The sequence below is a fragment of the Camelus dromedarius genome, chromosome 9 (assembly GCF_036321535.1).
Source record: "Camelus dromedarius isolate mCamDro1 chromosome 9, mCamDro1.pat, whole genome shotgun sequence".
NCBI lineage: Eukaryota > Metazoa > Chordata > Mammalia > Artiodactyla > Camelidae > Camelus > Camelus dromedarius.
This window is the reverse complement of record NC_087444.1, coordinates 33,398,032-33,415,372: the sequence shown is the minus strand read 5'-3', so window position 1 is coordinate 33,415,372 and position 17,341 is coordinate 33,398,032. Positions and strand designations below refer to the sequence as shown.

Below are 17,341 nucleotides of genomic sequence, written 5' to 3'. Positions count from 1 at the left end.
GCTGAAATATGATCAATTAAAATGTCCCAATTACATTGCTTCTAGAATAGGCTACTTTCAAATAGCTTCCCAAATTTTATAGCCAGCAATTAGAAATACAAGAATGTAAGAGATACCAGATTATTTCAATGGTAAACCCACTAATTCTTCTTTCAGAGTTGAATTTAGAAGAATAAATCCACATTCTTCCACCTGGACTGTAATGTCTGAATGCTCATTAAAATCAAAAAGAATATTTACTCCTAAAAAGGTAAGATATTATGTTTTTTATGGATTTTTTTCTTAAATGAACTTAAACTCACATTTGCTTACTTCTTAAATACATTTCACACTTACAATCTTTATTGGGGATAGGAGGAAACAGGGATTTATCTAAAAATAATGTAATGAATGGACTCGGTAGAAAAGTATGCACAGGGTTGAAGGAAGAAAGGAGGAATGTTGAGACTAGTTACAGTTGAAGCCATTACCACCCACCGCAGAGGCTCAAGGAACAAAATGAGGAAGTGAGTTTAACAGAGCCCCTTGAGCGCTGAGCATAGAAGCATTGTTAGATGGGAGCTTTAGCCGTCAATGACTTATCCCTGCCAGAATGCCAGAACAATGGCAAACAAAAAAGGAGTAGGAGGAATAAATACTCGGATCTCCTCATGCCCTTCCACCTCCTTCCGATGCCTCCATTGCACAAGTAAGTCCAGATGATGCCATCAAAAGAGGTCACCTTCTCAGACACAGAGATACAGAAGAGCAAAGTATGGCTCTGAGAGTAACCAGAATAACTAGCACACCATCCTTGGACACGTTCATCTATCCATATATTCACGTCTTCGTTCATGCCAGCAATTATCTCTATTACCTATATGAACAGCATAAATGTAAATCTCATTTCTCATTCATTCTAAACACCACACTTCAGCCACACAGTACATGATCCCAGCATCATACATTTTGTCCTCGACCTCCCCATCCAATGTCACTCCTGCTAACAATTTTGAACTTTATTCTCTAGGTAATAGTATTACAAAGTCTTTAAAGAGATTTAGGGTTGTTTGTTTGGGAAAATGAATCTGGAAACAGTTGAAAATGGACTTGATTTGAAAGACATTAGTGGCAGAGAGTATAGCTGACACTCAGGCAAAAGAGATGACGAATTTTTCACTAAAGTCAGGTCACACAGGATGGATGCATTCAGGAGTTCCTGTTGAAATAGAGCCTCTAGAATTTGGTGACAGATTTGGAATGAGAGAGGGAGAACAAGAATTGAGAATGAAGCTTATTTTCTAATTTTGGAGGCTAGGTCAACTGCTGTACCATTCAGCAAGATAAAATAAATATTGAAGAACAGATTTTGGTGAGAGAAGATAATGAATTTAGCCATAGACATGTTAAATTTGAGATGCCTGAAGGAAATCTCTGAAGGCAGATGCAGCGAGGAGAATTCTGGTCAAGATGGTTCTATAGATTCTTTTTCTGAGCCCCACACTCCATACTCCAAAAATAACAATTAATTAGATATAAAAAGAAAAATTAGGAGATATGGTTGCATTCATAAATGAAATAAATACCCTTGAGGCCAAAAAATGAAACAGAAACTCAAATTAGCGAGTGGCGAGAAGTGGTTGAATTTATGGATGGGGAAGGGTCCTGGGAATGGAAACCATGATGACTAGAAGGCTAGCCCCTGAAGTAGTTGTTCTTTGTGAGGAAGGGGGTGGGAAACAGACTGGATTTCTGAAACCAGGGACTGAGGTGGGGACTCCTCACAGCCCAAACTGAAGGAAGAGCTGCTGCCAGTTTTTGCCAGGGGCTTCAAGAGAAGCCAGACAATCTCAGTACCGGAAAATAAGTAAGTCTTCTCACTGGTTCAGTGACTATATGGTGATGACCCTAATACCCCTGTGGTATAGGGGTCCTCAACCCCAAATTTAAGTCTTGGTTTTGGACTTGGGGTGCTGAGGGGTTGCCTGAAGTCAATTACCAACTAGACAGAAAGGAGGGTGGGGCGAGAGAAGGAAAAAAGAAAAAACAGCAATTAAAAACCCTCCCCCTCAAAAGACCTTGCAAACAAAAATTCAAAAGCATAAATCTATGCTAAGAAAAATAGAAATAAAATTTAATCCTAACAAATTAATTATAAATGATATTGATTTAAGCCTAGCTTGACAAAGACTTTAAAATACCATTATGTATATGTATTCCCAACCCACCCCACTCCACCCCACATAGGAAAATGTCCTTTAGTGCATGATAAACATCTATTACTTGTGCTCAGGAATAAAAAGATCTCTCCCTTTCTCAGGAGTTTGAAGTCTATTCATTCTAGTGACCTGGGAAGAGGAGGGAGCATGTCCAGAAAGGGCCCCTTGGGAGGATATAACTGGGGTTGTGTATGAGCCACCATTGTTGAGCCCCTCAGGAGGAGAAGGCTGCATCTGTTTGATCTGTTACTCTTTCCACCTTTGTTTCTGGCAAAGGAACTTCTGGGTCTCTAGCATCACTCTGGTGGTAAAGCCATGTACCACGGAAGCCAAGTAGTTATTTCTGGAGCCTTGGTAGCTGAAGAACTTGGGGTTCTCCTGGAAGCTTTCCCCAAGGGAGTAATTGTGCTCCTAAGAATCCCGGGAGACAGAGCTGGCATTTTTCCTTTTTTGCTAAGGAGGAAAATGAATAAATGGATAAATCCCCTAATCCATTTATTGGCTCTGTGGCCTTGGACAAGTTACTTAATCTCTCTGATAAGCCAGTTTTCTTAACTCGAAAATGGGAATACCACTACCTACCATGGCTACTGCTTACTGGCACCTAGTAGGTTTTTCATTAAAGCCTGTATCATATTTTTAAATTTCATCAGTGTTAAATTTTTCTTCTTTGAGGGAGGATTTGCTATTTTTTAAATTGGTGAAATCCATTCATAGAGAAGTCTTGTAACATGGTGAGTGATTAAACTGAGTAATACTGTCCAAGATTTTTAAAAATGAGGTGTTAAGAGGCTTATTTTCTCATATATCTTGTGTGCTGACACTGAGAGCAATTCTGTAAGAGAAATTTCAAAAATGCTTTAGCAGCGATTAGTGCTGGTGGAGTTAGCATATAATCTCCCAAGGTGACAACTTCGCCGTGTGGTGTGTAAATTCTAATTACTTCTTCTACGTCATGTATTTCACCGAATTTGTATATACCCTAGAAGCTTATTCATACCTACTTCTTTCTTTCTCTTACCAAATATTTTTCCTAATGGATTTTCATTTGAGGTTGTAATTTTTTTTTCCTAGTCCAGAAAAGCCACTCTACCACTAAACCTAAGAGACAGAGATAGAGCAGCTGTGTGCTCCTAGACTCAGATTCGAAAAGTGTGGGTGGAGGAAGGGGAGGTCAGAAAATAGGTTGTTATTTCCATTGCTGGCAATTTAGATTCAGAGGCATTTCATCTGCAGTCCCCTGAAGTGTTGAATTGAATAAAAGTAGTAGCGGAAACAGTGGGGAGGGTGGTTGGGGGAGGGGTTGTGAACACTTCCAGCTAAACGCAAAGAGACAGGCAGCTTGTAAGCATGCATCCTCAGCTTGGAATAAAAGCCACAAGAAGCCTGAGAGCTGGCTTTTATTGAAACAAGATGCTGCTGTAGTGAAACAAAACACAGACTGAAATCCATCTACACTGGCAGAGTGCTGTGGTTACTGAGTGTGTGCTGCCTCGATCAGGAGGGGCTGTGTAGACAACTGTGTGAAGGAGAATAAAGCACTGACGCATTTACATCTTGCCTAACATATTAATGATTTAAGAATAGACATATTTCATATGCACTTTTGCTAAGAATGAATGTGTCTATAAAGACTTACTGCTTATTTTACATTTGATTCAACCAGCACTCTCATTTGCATTGAGCTAGACACTATGAAATACAGACTGCGTGCGTATGGAAGCTTGTTGTTGACAAAGATGTGATATCCCAAATTCCATTTTTAAGCCATTTAAGCCAGTTTTCCTTAGAAATATTGTTACAGATGGTGGGAAGTATCATAAGCTAGCCCTCAAATGTGTTTTTAACAAATAATATACCTAAAGGAAAAGACTAATACAAGGAAAAAATAATTGGATATTGATTTATTTTTCTTGTTTGTAATCTTGAGAAAATGACTTAATTAGAAAAATGAAGGAAAAGATGAGAACATAAGTTTATGAAGGACATTTGATGTGCTTTACAGATTGCAGAGTTTCAGTGCACTGATCCTTTATTATACCTAATTTACCTCAAAAATATGACTTTCCTTTTCATTGATAGAGGTCTCAGAGTCATACAATAGATATCAATTAAGCCTGTAAATATATAAAAATTACCACAATATGTGCCATAAGAGATACAAGAATTGTTTAAGTCAGGTAACCCTTTACCAAGGTGCTGGCAATTTATTTGGGGAGATAAAACATATGGTACAAAAGTGTATATAATCAATACCATGTGCAGAAATACAGACTAACAGGGAGATATTACATGGAGATATGGGAGAAGCAGGAACCTCAAAGACATCCAGCCTTGGTTTCTAGTAGATTGCACTGCCTCCAACTAAATAACCATGAGCAAATTTCTTAATTTGTTGGAGCTTTGGTTTTCTTACCCATAAAATGAGGATGAAGTGATTAGGAATATTAAATGATATAATGCAAATGACATGCCTAATAAAGGCACAGGGCAGGTACTTATTTGCTATTGGTTCTCACTCTTTTCTGTGGTTAACAGAGGCATGGAAAGACTCACTCTACCTCTACCTGGTGGGTTAGTGAGGAGTAAATATTTGAATAGGACCTTAAAAGCATGCTAGAAGCACAATGTATTTTATTTCATATTTATTTTATTTTTTAACTGCCCAACACCTAAACTCCCTTCTGGTAACTGGAGCATTCTCTTCCTTAATGAGTTTTATACAAAACACCACACACTCATTTTCCAAATCTCTTTGCAGCTACACTTGTCCAATCAGCCATTGCAACTATTAACAACATTCATGTATTTCAGTCTTAATGTTTCAACCCTCTGTGATACCTAATAGATTCCAGGCTGAGGTTCTTCGCTCACACTATGTTCCATCTTCATATATACACCTTCTTCCCTACCCACAATTTTCTTTAGCTATATATCTTAAATTCCTCTAGTGTTTGCCCTTATGATTTTAAATGATTATTTTTGAAAACCTATCCCTTGATTTATTACCCTATGAAAGAAAAAAAGGTTATGAAAATATTGCATCTACCCCTCCTTTCATCACTCTCCATTGTCCCACCAAATTTTTGATAGTTGTGTTATTTTTATTTTGTCAGTGTTCATAACATTTATAATCTTTTAACTATTATCAAGTCTTACATGCATTGTGCCTAAGGTGATTCTAAAGACTCAATAAAATACTGTTTTTACATTGACTGTACAGTCACCATAGTACCAGACAGAATGACTGAATCAGTAGAGAAAGCAGTGTAATCCCAGATCACTGAAAGTTTATTATTTGAAGAAGAATATCTCAAGCACCAAGATCTCTACTTTGTTCTCTTCAAACACCTTTCTGTGGTCCTTTATTTCGCACTGTCATACTTGGTTACCAGTTTTTGTTGTTAGATTTTTTGTTTTTTTGTTTGTTTGTTTTGTGTATAATCCTCCTCTTTGTGTTCCTTTATTGTCATTTATCCAAACTAGTCTACTTAAGTAGTTTTTAAATATAGGATGTGTGGGTGGTAAACTTTCTGAGTGCTTACATGTCCAAAAATTTAATTTAACACTCATAGTTAGTTGATAGTTTGGCTAAGTACAGATTTCTTTTCTCTAAGAACTTTGAAGGCATTGCTTCAAAGTCTGCTAACAACCAATATTGCTGCGGATTTATTTGATGTCAGTCTGCTTTTCATTCTGTGATAGATAACCTTTCCTCCTTCCCCAAAAGCTGTTAGAGCTTTCTCTTAACTTTTCAAGTTCTGAAATTTTACAAGGATATGTCTAGATGTGAGCCATTTTTCCGTTGGTCTCTTTAGTATTCAGTGGTCTTTTTTGGGTCAGGGAAATTTTCATTATAGTCCATCATTTTTAAGATTGTTTACTTCTTGTCATCATATTTACTTTCTCCTTCTGGAATTTCTGTTAAACATATGGTAGAGCTCCTGGCTCTGTCCTTTATGTATTTTAACTTTTATTTCACATTTTCTGTCTTTTTGTTCTATATTCTAGGAGATTTCCTTGACTTTGTCTTCCAGTTCGACAATGTAGTATTCAGCTATGTCTGTTTCATTAGTCAACTATTGAGTTCTTTATTTTTGAAATTATATTTTTAACTTCAAATAATTTTTTCTTTTTTTTTTTCTTTCTTATGATAGATTGTCTTTTTTTAATAAATACAGTGGCTTCTCAGATCTATCTGAGGATAATATAATAGCTTTTCAGACCTACCTAAAGGTATGAATTAGAATGTACCTAAAGGTCTTTTCTGTTTTCTCAAATAGCTCTCTTTTCCCTGAGATAAGTTGTTCTGTTTAGATATTTGGGACTTTCTCCTTCATTTTGTTGATTTCTTCAAGTGGCTACTGTTCCCTTATTGTCCATGCATCATTATGAATCAGAATCAGGGTTTCTTCTGTGGTTGATATATCCATTTGCCCAGTAGGCCTCACCAACAGAGAAAAAAAAAAAGGCAGATTTCCAGTTTCATGTAAATGACTGAGTAGGTTTTGACTGGCAGGTAGGAAGCAGGAAGGCTGGTTGGAAATTCCAGCGATTGTAAAAGGTAGGGAGCCTTTTTTCTGGAGGTAAGGAGCTTTTGCAGGCACCGTTCCTGAGTGAAACTGTCCTTTTTTGTTTCCACATCTGGCTTAGTAACACAGAGGGGCTCAGTCTCTGCTCTTCTTTCTTAATACCCAGTGCCCTCCAAGGAACCATCCCTGAGCAAACAAGTAACTTTGTTCAGAGAGTAGATCTCAGGCTTTGACCATGGAGCAAAAAGTCCTGCTAACAAATACTTGATTTAGACAGAGAAAAGAGAAAAGATCCCACCAAGCTCAGAAAGCTATTCTTCAGTAGATTATCCAACTCCTGCTATTTTTAAATGTTCAAAAAAAAAAAAAAAAAAACACCCTACTTATCTCTGAGACTGTGGGAATTTTTTTAATCTACCTACCTATCCGTTCCTTTTTCTATCTACCTACTTTCTTACGTATATTTGTGTATATATTCTATAACTATTAGCTTTGTGTACCTTTTTATTATACAAATATAGAAAACTATATAGGATAAATATGTATATTATAAGGCAAGCACCCTTAAAATCACCACCTTAATCAGGAAATAGTACTTCTCCAGGCTTCCAGATGTCCCTCCATGTACAGTTACAACTGTAGCTTCCTTCCTCCTGACTGTAGTATTATACATTTACATTTCTTTATGTTTTTATCACCCAAGGGTATGTCTCTAGACACTATAGTTTAGTCTGTTCCTTTTTTTTTAACCTTGGTATGTCATTGAAGTTTCTGTAGTTTCCTCCTCCATCCCTCCCCTTCCCTTACAATTTATTTATTGAAGAACTCAGGCTATTTGACCCATAAAATTTCTTCTTAGTCTAGATTTTGCTGATTTCAGACTCATGGTACAGCTCAATGTATTCCTCTGTCTCTTGTATTTTCTGCAAGTTGGCAGTTGGATCCAGAGGGTGACCTCTGGAGGTTCATATCCTTTGACAATAATTGTGTTCTTCCAGCAGTAGACATATAATGGCTGGCTTTTTTGCTTTTGTTTTTATTTTCAAATGTTAATAGCCATTAATGCTCAATGTCTCGGTCAATTAATCCATTGAACATTGCAAACAGGTGATATTCTATATCTATTTTGTTTTCATATATTATCTAGAACAATTTTATAAAGAGATGTTTCACCTCATCTATATTTGGCTATCTAATGGAACAATTCATAGGAAAAGGGTATAATAAATGCTTGATACTTTCTGTTCATTTACTTTGTCGTCAAGATAGCGAATTAGCCCTATACTATCCCCCAAATGACCAATTAATTTTTCAATATATATAATTATTGATTCATGAATTTAAACGTATTTCATAGATTTCATTTCATTGCACTTCTTACAATTTTTGAAACTCAGAATATACCATTTCTGCCTATGGGACAACATCTCTTCAAGCTGGTCTCTAAGTGTTTTGACAAGACCCTAGTAGTCTCCGATAGCTTCTGTGCCTCTAGACATTGTCAAATGTCCCTTGGGGGTCAAAATCACCCTCAGTTGAGAACCACTTACTCAAAGTATCACACAGATTGTTGCCAAATTATAAGTGTAATATATACTCCCTATCTTAGTAAACGGCACCACCCAATGGCTGGGACCAAAAATCTTGGAGTCAAACCCTAACTCCTCCCTTTCTTTCATACTCACATCTAATTTATCAGCAAACCCTGATTCACCAACAAAATGTATACTGATTCTGATTCTTCCTACCACCTTCACTGCTACCATCCTAGTTCAAGCCACCATCATTTCTTACCTGGATACTGTAATACCTTCTTACTGGCATCTGTTTCTACTTTTGCCTCCCCTATCCTCTTTTCCCCACACAGTAGCCAGACTTGGCCTTTTATAATGTAGATCAAATAATGTCGTTCTCTGCTCAAAATCCTCCAATGATTCCTCATCACTCTTGGAATAAAATATTAAGTCCTTACATGGCCTGCATGGCTCTACATGGCCCTACATGATATAGCCCCTGGCTACCTCTCTGAACTCATTTTCTACTGCTCTTCCCCTTACTCACTGCACTTCAGCCACACCAGCCTCCTTGCTGTTTCTTAAATATGCCAAGCACGCTCCATCTTTGGGCTTTGTATTTGCTGTTCTTTTAGCTAGTAATTTTGTGTGTGTGTGAACTGTCTGGCCATGCACTTTGCCTAATTTTCTGTTGAGTTGATGGTATTTTTCTTCTGAGTATTCTGTTTTGATTGAAAGTGCTATCCCCTCCAAAAAAAAAAATCGTGAAGGATCTGCTGGTAATCAGCACTGCGATGTGCTTTCACTTCTAACACTGGTAGGGAAAGGAGACAGTGGGATGGACAAGAGCTTGAAGTAGATGAGCCTTAAAAGAGAAATAGAAGAGATCTCTGATTGTGATATCTTCTGGGATTTTTTTTTTTTACACACTGATTTTTCTCATCCTGATTAGTTTTTCAAAACATTTTTCCTGCCAATCCTAAAAGGCTTTGAATTTGTTGAGCAACTAGTATGTGAATACCACTAGGACTTGATGCATCTCTGACCTCATCTTCTGCTATTCTCTATGTTGTTCTCCCACTCCGGTCACCTGACCTCCTTCTGTTCAAAGAATAGAACAGTCCTGCATCTTTGCACTTGCTGTTTCCAGAGGAATGCTCTTCCTCTGACTATCGACATGGCTGTCCTCCATTTAGTCATCTTCTCAGTGACATATTCTCTAACCACCCTACCTAAATCTCAACACTTGCCCCCAAAGTTTTCCACTCTTCCTTGATTTATTTCTTCTCCTTAGCCCTTGTCACTGTCTAATGTTCTAAATGTTTAATTTATTTAACGTTATATCTGGTTACCTCCTTTAGAGTGTAAGCTTCAAGGGGGCAAGGATTTTTTGTCTATTGTATTCACTGCTCTATCCCTGAAGCCAAGAACAGTGACTGGTGCATAGTTGGTACAGAAACTCTTTATTGAATTAAATAATGAATCTAAAAGTGAAAGACAGAGTCTTTGACCTTCTCTGAGTTTATACTCTCATTGAAGAGAACAGATACAAACACTAACCTGTAAATAAAGCAGCTAAAGGTATAAGTGTCTAGTGATGATGGAATGGAGTACCCAGAGTAACATATGAAGAGATTCATAATTTTGTTTTGGAATTAGTAATGGGGGAAGGAGAAGTGACTCCTGAATTGTCTCTTAAGATACTGATAAACCTGAATTGGAAGAGAGAAATACGAAGGCATTCCAGAAAGAGTGATGTGAGTTGGGTTAGGTATACAACCAATTTGGCTGTTGTGATTAGAACAGAGGAATCAGGTAGAAAGTAGTAAGAATTAAGTTTAGCTAATACCTTAGTATATCAGTCAGGGTCCCAGCAAGAAACAGCTATCATACATAGAGTGAGAATTCAAGTAGGGCATAGTAAAACAATTGCTTATAAAGGTTTAGGCAGGAATGTAGGAAATAGCAAGGGATATTGCAGTATCCTGGAGCCAGTAACAGAATGTGAGAGCTGTTACCACCCTAGTGCCTTGAAGGTAAGGAAGGAGAGGGTTGTATAGAGAGGACATCTTGGGAGTAGTTGTGATGTGAATCAAAGACCATAGCTGCCCTCAAGTGATCTACAGAGAAGGAGCAGATCTCCTCCCTCCCACTGATCCCATAAGTGAACCAATTGGAAACCAGAGCAAGGGGCCAGCTGATGCAGTCAGTCCACAGAGGTCAGCCTTCTTAGCATGGAGCAGAGTGAAGAAGGATGCAGAGTAGATCTGGAGGGACAAATGGAAAATATCCAGCGCACTGAGGTTAATATAACATAAAAACTATTGCTAGGAAGCCTGGAGTAACACTCATAGAGGTCATCATCTATATGGTTGAGAAATGTTTCCTGACTGTATACAAATTATATCCTTCTTACGAGACTGTTTTAACTACATCATTATAATGAAAACATTGCTCAATCTGGCATTTGATTAGTGCAACACATAACACAAAATTACAGAGGTTCAAAGCATATGAATAAAGAATTTTTTTAAAAAGAAATCAAAGCACCAGCCAGAAAATAGGTGACTCAGTGACCAGTGAAAACCAATGAGGCAAAGCCGTTTTTTAAAAATGAGTAATAGCTTCAGTAAAAATGAACTACATTCTCTTTATTGAGTCCTACTATCCATATTCTACAACTTCCTTCTAACACACTTCTATTCCAGTAGTCAGCTCTATCTTTTCTTGTTATACTTTGTTTCTTCAAATCTTCACCAATATTAGCCATTGGTATTTATCTATTTCTATGTGTATATCTATAGTTATATAAAATAATTATTGATTATGTGCATGAAGGAGAAACAGATGTTAGCTATTTCTCCAAAAAAAAAAACAAACCAGACTTCTATTATTCCTTCTAGCCCATACCTATAGTGGAATTCTATGCCAGTTCTTGGTGACCCTTCCTTGAGAAAACATTGCGTCACAACTTCACTGTCAGGGGACATTGAGAAGAAAATTGGACACATGCACAGACAACCACTGTCTTCTTCAGCTCCATTAGCTGTAGACCTTGAGCACTTGGAACAGGGTCTTTTCTGGCTACAATCTATTATGATCTAGGCAGTTGTACAAAATTTATCTGTACTGAAAACATAAGTTGTTTACAATAGCAGCTATCATCTCTCCCATTATTTAGTGATTCTTAAATTGGCTTAATTCTTGTTTTCAGTATCGTAACTTCTGTAATATTATTTTATTCCTACTATAGTGCAGATTAGCCTCAGTTAGCTTGGGGCCATGGTGATTTACATCTTACAGTTATTATTATGTAATATTCAGAATTCTTTCAAAATCCTGGCTCTATCTAGGACAGTATTCTGAACTTTCTAGTAGATACAGATAATTCATGTGACCTTTAGCTCCTTTTTGAGATAAGCTGTTTGCTATGATTATTTAATTTAAATTACTTCGAAGATATTTACTGATGCCTCCTTATGCAAGCAACTGAATGTATACAAAGGTGAGCTGTACCACCCATTACTTTAAGGAGCTTACAATTTAACAGTCAAAAAAAAATCTTTAATACAAATAGTGAATTAGGTTCTAACTAAAACACAGTGATGTGGAATTTCACAGTTGGTGGATATTATATGATTTTGGGACTAAAAGGGTGAATAGCATTTTAATAGGTAAGGACTAGCTATGGGCAAGAAAGTGTTAACTGTTTTAAGTTCCTGTTTATTCATCTATAAAACAAAAATGATACTATTTACCTCATTGAGTTTTTGTGAGGATTAAATGAAAGAATGAATGCAAGGCACTTTGCAAATCTCATGAAAAGAGCACAAAAAATGTGATTTTTAAAAATAACCCTCTCAAATGGAATTTGAAAAAAAATACGCTTCTCAAAGTTCTAGCAACAGGAATAGACAAGTGATGATGGGGGAGTTGACACTAGCCTGGAGCACAGGGAGAGTGGAATGGAGTAAGGAGAGATAAGGCAGCAGAAGAAAGTTGAATGAGAACACTCATTCAGCAAACGTCTATTAAAGACATTTTACTCCTAGAAAAATGAGGAAATCGTATTAGAAACTTAATGCTGACCCTGTGGGGTCAAGGATTCTCTTTGCTTATTTCCTACTGTGTCCCCAGTGCCTATAAAACAGAGGCAAGCACATATTTGGTATGTCATAACTATTTGTGGAATGACTTTACCTTGTTGAGGAGATGATGTGAAGAGATTCCATAATCCTTGATTGAGGAAATCAGTCTCCTCAGAGACAAGTAGAAGAGGAAGAAGGCCAATACTAAAATCTCAAAGCCTCTGCTAGGAGTGTGTTTGTGTGTATGTGTGTACATATATGTAAGTGCATTTCTAAAGGACAATGGATATGCACGATGGGTACGTGGAATCAGGCTGGATCAGTGGAGGAGGTAGAGAAATCTGTTGTTTTCCATAATGAGGTGAGCACAGCTGAACTGATAGAGAATGCATCTGAGGGAAGGGACTGCAGACAAGAAAGGGAGAGAGTTTTGGAAAATCGAGAAAGGGCCAGGAATATGGTCATGTAAAATGCCTAGCCCTCCAAAATTCAGGGTGTTCACACAAACACCCTGTGTGGGTGGTTCATACAAACCAAGCACCAAGTACTTGTGTAGTACCAAATACCTAGATTGAGACAGACCAGGGAGAAGGGACAGGCCAAAGGAGGTTCGATGCCAGCAACACCAAATGTACAGTAGGAGCTGGACTTCAAGCGGCTTGAACCCAGGAAGTTACAAAAATCTAGGAGGGCATTGGACTTCCCATCAAATGAGAGTTAGAAAGATCAAATCTCTTGAAAAATTAATGTCAAATGCAAGGTAATTTTGGCTGCTTTGGTCATTGTAACTGATAGCCTGCCAGTTAATTCTGGCCCAAGAATCACCTCCTCCAGAAGGGGACCCATGTCGTTTTCTCCCTCCCACATAGATTTTGTGCCTGTCTTGGGTTCTCTTCCATCACCTCTATCGTGGTCTTTCTCCTGTGTTATAATTATCCATTTATGTTTCTGCCTCCCCTATTGGACTGAACATTCAGGACAGGGCAGAGTCTAAGCTCAGCAGCAGCAGTGCAGCTGGGAGACTGAAGCTGGAGTTACACATGTTTGTAAAGAGACAGTGAGGGCCAAGAAAGAAAGGAGTTGTAAGTATAAAATCCAAACCCAGAGTCCAGTTAGGAACCAGAACAAGCAAAATAAACAAACAAAAGCATCAGAGACATCATCAGGGATTCATTTGTAACATTTTGGCATAGCCATCCACGTAGCCACGTTTATCTCCAAATCTCTAAAATAAGGTGCTTTGGGATCTTTTTTTGGTTTGTACTTGGTTTACCTACCTCCACCATTTTCTGAAATTTTCAACAAAAAAATTTTTTTCAACAATCACAATAATGGAAAAAACTTAATTTCTTTTTCTAAAAGGCTGTATTTATTCTTAACTGTCCAAGAAAGGATGAATGTGTGCTTCATGCACACAGCCTTAACTATTTAATCCACAAAAAGCAAAAGAAAAACTTGTAGTGATTGTAACACAAAGCCAAGTGTCTGTGGTGTGCCTTTGTGTTGATGACAGGGTTTGTGAGTGTATTTTTTCCATTTCTTTACTCTCTTACCATCAAAGGAGGAACCAATTAAGCCAAATAATAATATTTAAAATCTGGCAGCCCTTGGGAGCCTGAAATGAAAACCTAAATCTGCCATGTGGATGCTTTAGAGACTGTGTTCTAAGCGTGACCAGGGACTCACCCCAGCCTGAAGCCACACATACTCCCAGTGCCTGGACATAGCAGAACTAATTAGAGAGAGAGCTAGAATTCACTCTTTACATTTGTTGATGTAAGTTAGAATCCCTCTTCATGTCATGTGAGAACAAAAACAGAATAGCCTAGAACTGAGTGAATAGCACAGAATACTCAACTTGTCCTTGTAACCGCCTACAACAAAGCAAAAAGGGCTTAAGTGGGATTTTAACATGTGAAGTGTTTGTGCAGAGACCGAGGACTTCTGTGACTGTGTGTACAGAAGAATTAAATGACAAAAGCAGTTGGAAGAATTTGCGTACTTTGTTGTTGTGACTTCTCTCTGCATCCTCTTTTTTTTTTTTTTACAACTTTAGCTATCTCTTTAAGGAAAGAAATAAAAATCGTTAAGTCTCTAAAGGAAGATAAAAACAGTTTTTAATGTGAGCAAGATGCTATGCATTGCTTTTATTGAATTAGCCAGAGAGTGCAGTGGTGTGTGTGTGTGTGTGTGTGTGTGTGTGTCACAGGCAGCTCTGTGTACGTGCACAGACATCAGGACTAAGGAGTGCACAGATGTTTTCCTGCATTGCCATTGTGTGTGTTTGTGCCCTAGCACAGCCATGCGTGAAAGTTTGTGTGTGTCTAAGTGTGGTCGTGTGCAAACGAAAGGGATTCCTGCTCCATTATTCCAAGCAATTAAACTCCAACAGCACTAGGATGAATGGGAGGCCCTGATTTTCTTTTCCTTTGCAGTAATTGCCTCAGCAATCATCTTTGATCAGGGAAGAGCACAGGAGGAGAGTCCTGAAAGTTGACATTCCCTGGTATAAATATATACATTTACATACACGGGGGCAGCACAGCTCCACAGCTTTTTACTGACGTCTCTGACCTGAAACCATTGTAGCTCCATTGACACTTCATTTAATTGAATCCTTCCCTAGCAATGCAGAAGCCAGAGGACTTGAAAGGGGGAGGGGAGTGGAAGGATGGGTAATCAAGGCAGACTCTTCTGCCTGAATGTCTAGAAATGACAGGGAAGTAATTGCTTTTGAAAAGCAAAAAAAAAAAAAAAAAAGAAAGAAAAAGAAAAAGAAATAGCACAATTTGTTCTATTTAGCAAGATGCTAAAAGGGGATAAAGATACGGGGGTTTTGCCCCAAACATACCAAAATCCTTACCCCTGAAAACAAAATTTGGATTTTATTAGATTTTATTTTGATTTGGACTTCTGTGTAAATAAGAATGAAATGGTGTTTTTAAAAAGAAAGAAAGGAAATACAATGCTAAGAAAGAAAAATCCAGAGACTTTCCTGGTTCAAAATGGCCAGAGACAATGGTATGATCATTCTGAGCTTAGAGCCACAGCATAGCCCCTTTTGTCAGCTTCAAATCAGTGAGCTGGAGGGTTGAATCAGTTTAACCTGCCTCCGTGACACATCACCCACCCGCCTGACCCTAGAGCGGCCTCATTTTTATGGATGCAGAAGCTCACGGTGTAATTCATTCCCCCACACCCCCCACTCATTCAGTCACCTGCTTTTGCCACAAAGGTACACTGCATATTCTTTGCTGCTGAACCAATGAGATATCAGTCTTCTTCCTGCTTAATGCAGGAGTTACCCTGCCTTACAGCTGAAGAGTAATGTCCCTTACCCAGCATCAATCTGGGGGCCTAGATCAGCCATGCAAATTAGCACATGTTCACAAATTCAGGGTCTTAAAGAAATCAATCTGGACCTGGAGGAATCAGGCAGCCAGTTTAGGAAAAATAAAACCTAAAGGATATTTAATAACCTTCGCCTCCTTTGTCATCAGCTCTCTGTATTTGCTTTTTTGGTTATATGTTAATAAGAGCATGCACGCATGCGCACAGCAGGCAGCTGCTTTGCCCTTTTAGTACATGGTACAATCTAAAACTAACGACAACAAAAACCCAACATAATAACAACACATTTCTAGTATATTGCACCTTTACAGAGCACTATCACATACATTGTTAAATTTATTTAGACCTTTCAACAACAGTATGTACTAGCAATAGCAGCAGCTTTACAACCCCTTATATAGATCAGGAAACTGAGGCAATTTTTCACTGCAGACAAGCAGCAGAGAAGAGAGTCCTGAGGTACAGCAAGAGGAGCCCACTTCTCAGTCCCCTATTGGAGAGCTCTGCTCTGGCCCTTCTCTGGTTACATCTCATCCTTTTCCACTGCTTGAGGATGGAATGAAGGGAGGGTACTCACCCCTTCTCCATGTCTAGAGCACACTCCACTATCCAGGACTCTAGAATTTCAAGTGTGCTTCCAAGACCTGTACAAAACTATTCCCAAGGGCCATCCTCTTGGTCTGCAGCACTCGGTCCAAGGAGTAGTAAAGGGGTGACTGTTTGCGGGAGTGGAGAATGAATGTTGGATGTGCAGGCAGAGTGTTCAGACACATGTGCATGAAATCATTCATAGCAAGGAGAAAAACCAGGGTAAAGAGAGAAGGGAAGTGTGTTGGAGTCTGGAGGCTGTGAACTAACTCCTCACACAGCTGTGATCTAAAGTCTGAGGATTCCCAAGTAGGACCTGGCCTTCCAGGGTGTTATGAAGATATATGCACATATATATACAAATATAAAAGTAGGAAGATAGAACATTTTCATGCAACCATTTGATGTATAATTTTTAAATACTTAGATATGTGGTATGTAGACTTCACTTAAGCTCGCATCCGAGGTTCTGCAAATGTTAGTGGTAGGCTGGTTGAAGTGGCATTGGTGTACATGACAGAGATGAATGAAAATTTAGAAGAGATTTTGTCATCTACATAGGCATAAACTTTCATTAGCTCTCTTTAAAGTGTCCAACAATTTATTGGCCTTCATAACTCCAGCAGTTCATTGAAATCTGAAGTATCAATGTCTTCAATAGATAAGGGTACTAATGATGGATCTGATGACAATGTAACCAAGGATTTTATGTTTTACAAGTGTATTAACACAAACTGTGAGTTAATTACTCTTTCAGATTCCTAAATAATATTACATTGCCCCCAAAATATTAATACCCTGGGTAAAAATGAAACATTTCCTCCAGGCAATTATTAGTTTTTCTTCACCAGCAAGAGCAGAATTAAAATTTTGCCCCAGATTCATAACTAAGTTGATCAGCTATCTATTTTCAGCATGAAGTGAGTTCTGATAGAAGGAAGGCAGTCCAAAGCAGATGAGAAAATGTATTCATGTGGCTCCCTTCAAGAGTTCACATTTGGTTTCTATAGAGATCCTCCTGCTAACCTAAGGGATGTACCAATTCTCACCTCTTTCAGGGAGTTCTCTTT

The 17,341-nt window shown here is 38.2% G+C and overlaps 1 protein-coding gene across 1 annotated transcript in view; it reads left to right on the top strand.

The window, feature by feature from the left end:
• Positions 1 to 201: 201 nt before the first annotated feature.
• Positions 202 to 17,341, top strand: part of PMFBP1 (polyamine modulated factor 1 binding protein 1) — a 172,282-nt gene continuing 155,142 nt past the window's right edge. Inside the window, exon 1 of the mRNA XM_031458165.2 lies at positions 202 to 250. The gene's annotated coding sequence lies outside the window, so the exon portion shown is untranslated. The remainder of the gene's footprint in view (positions 251 to 17,341) is intronic.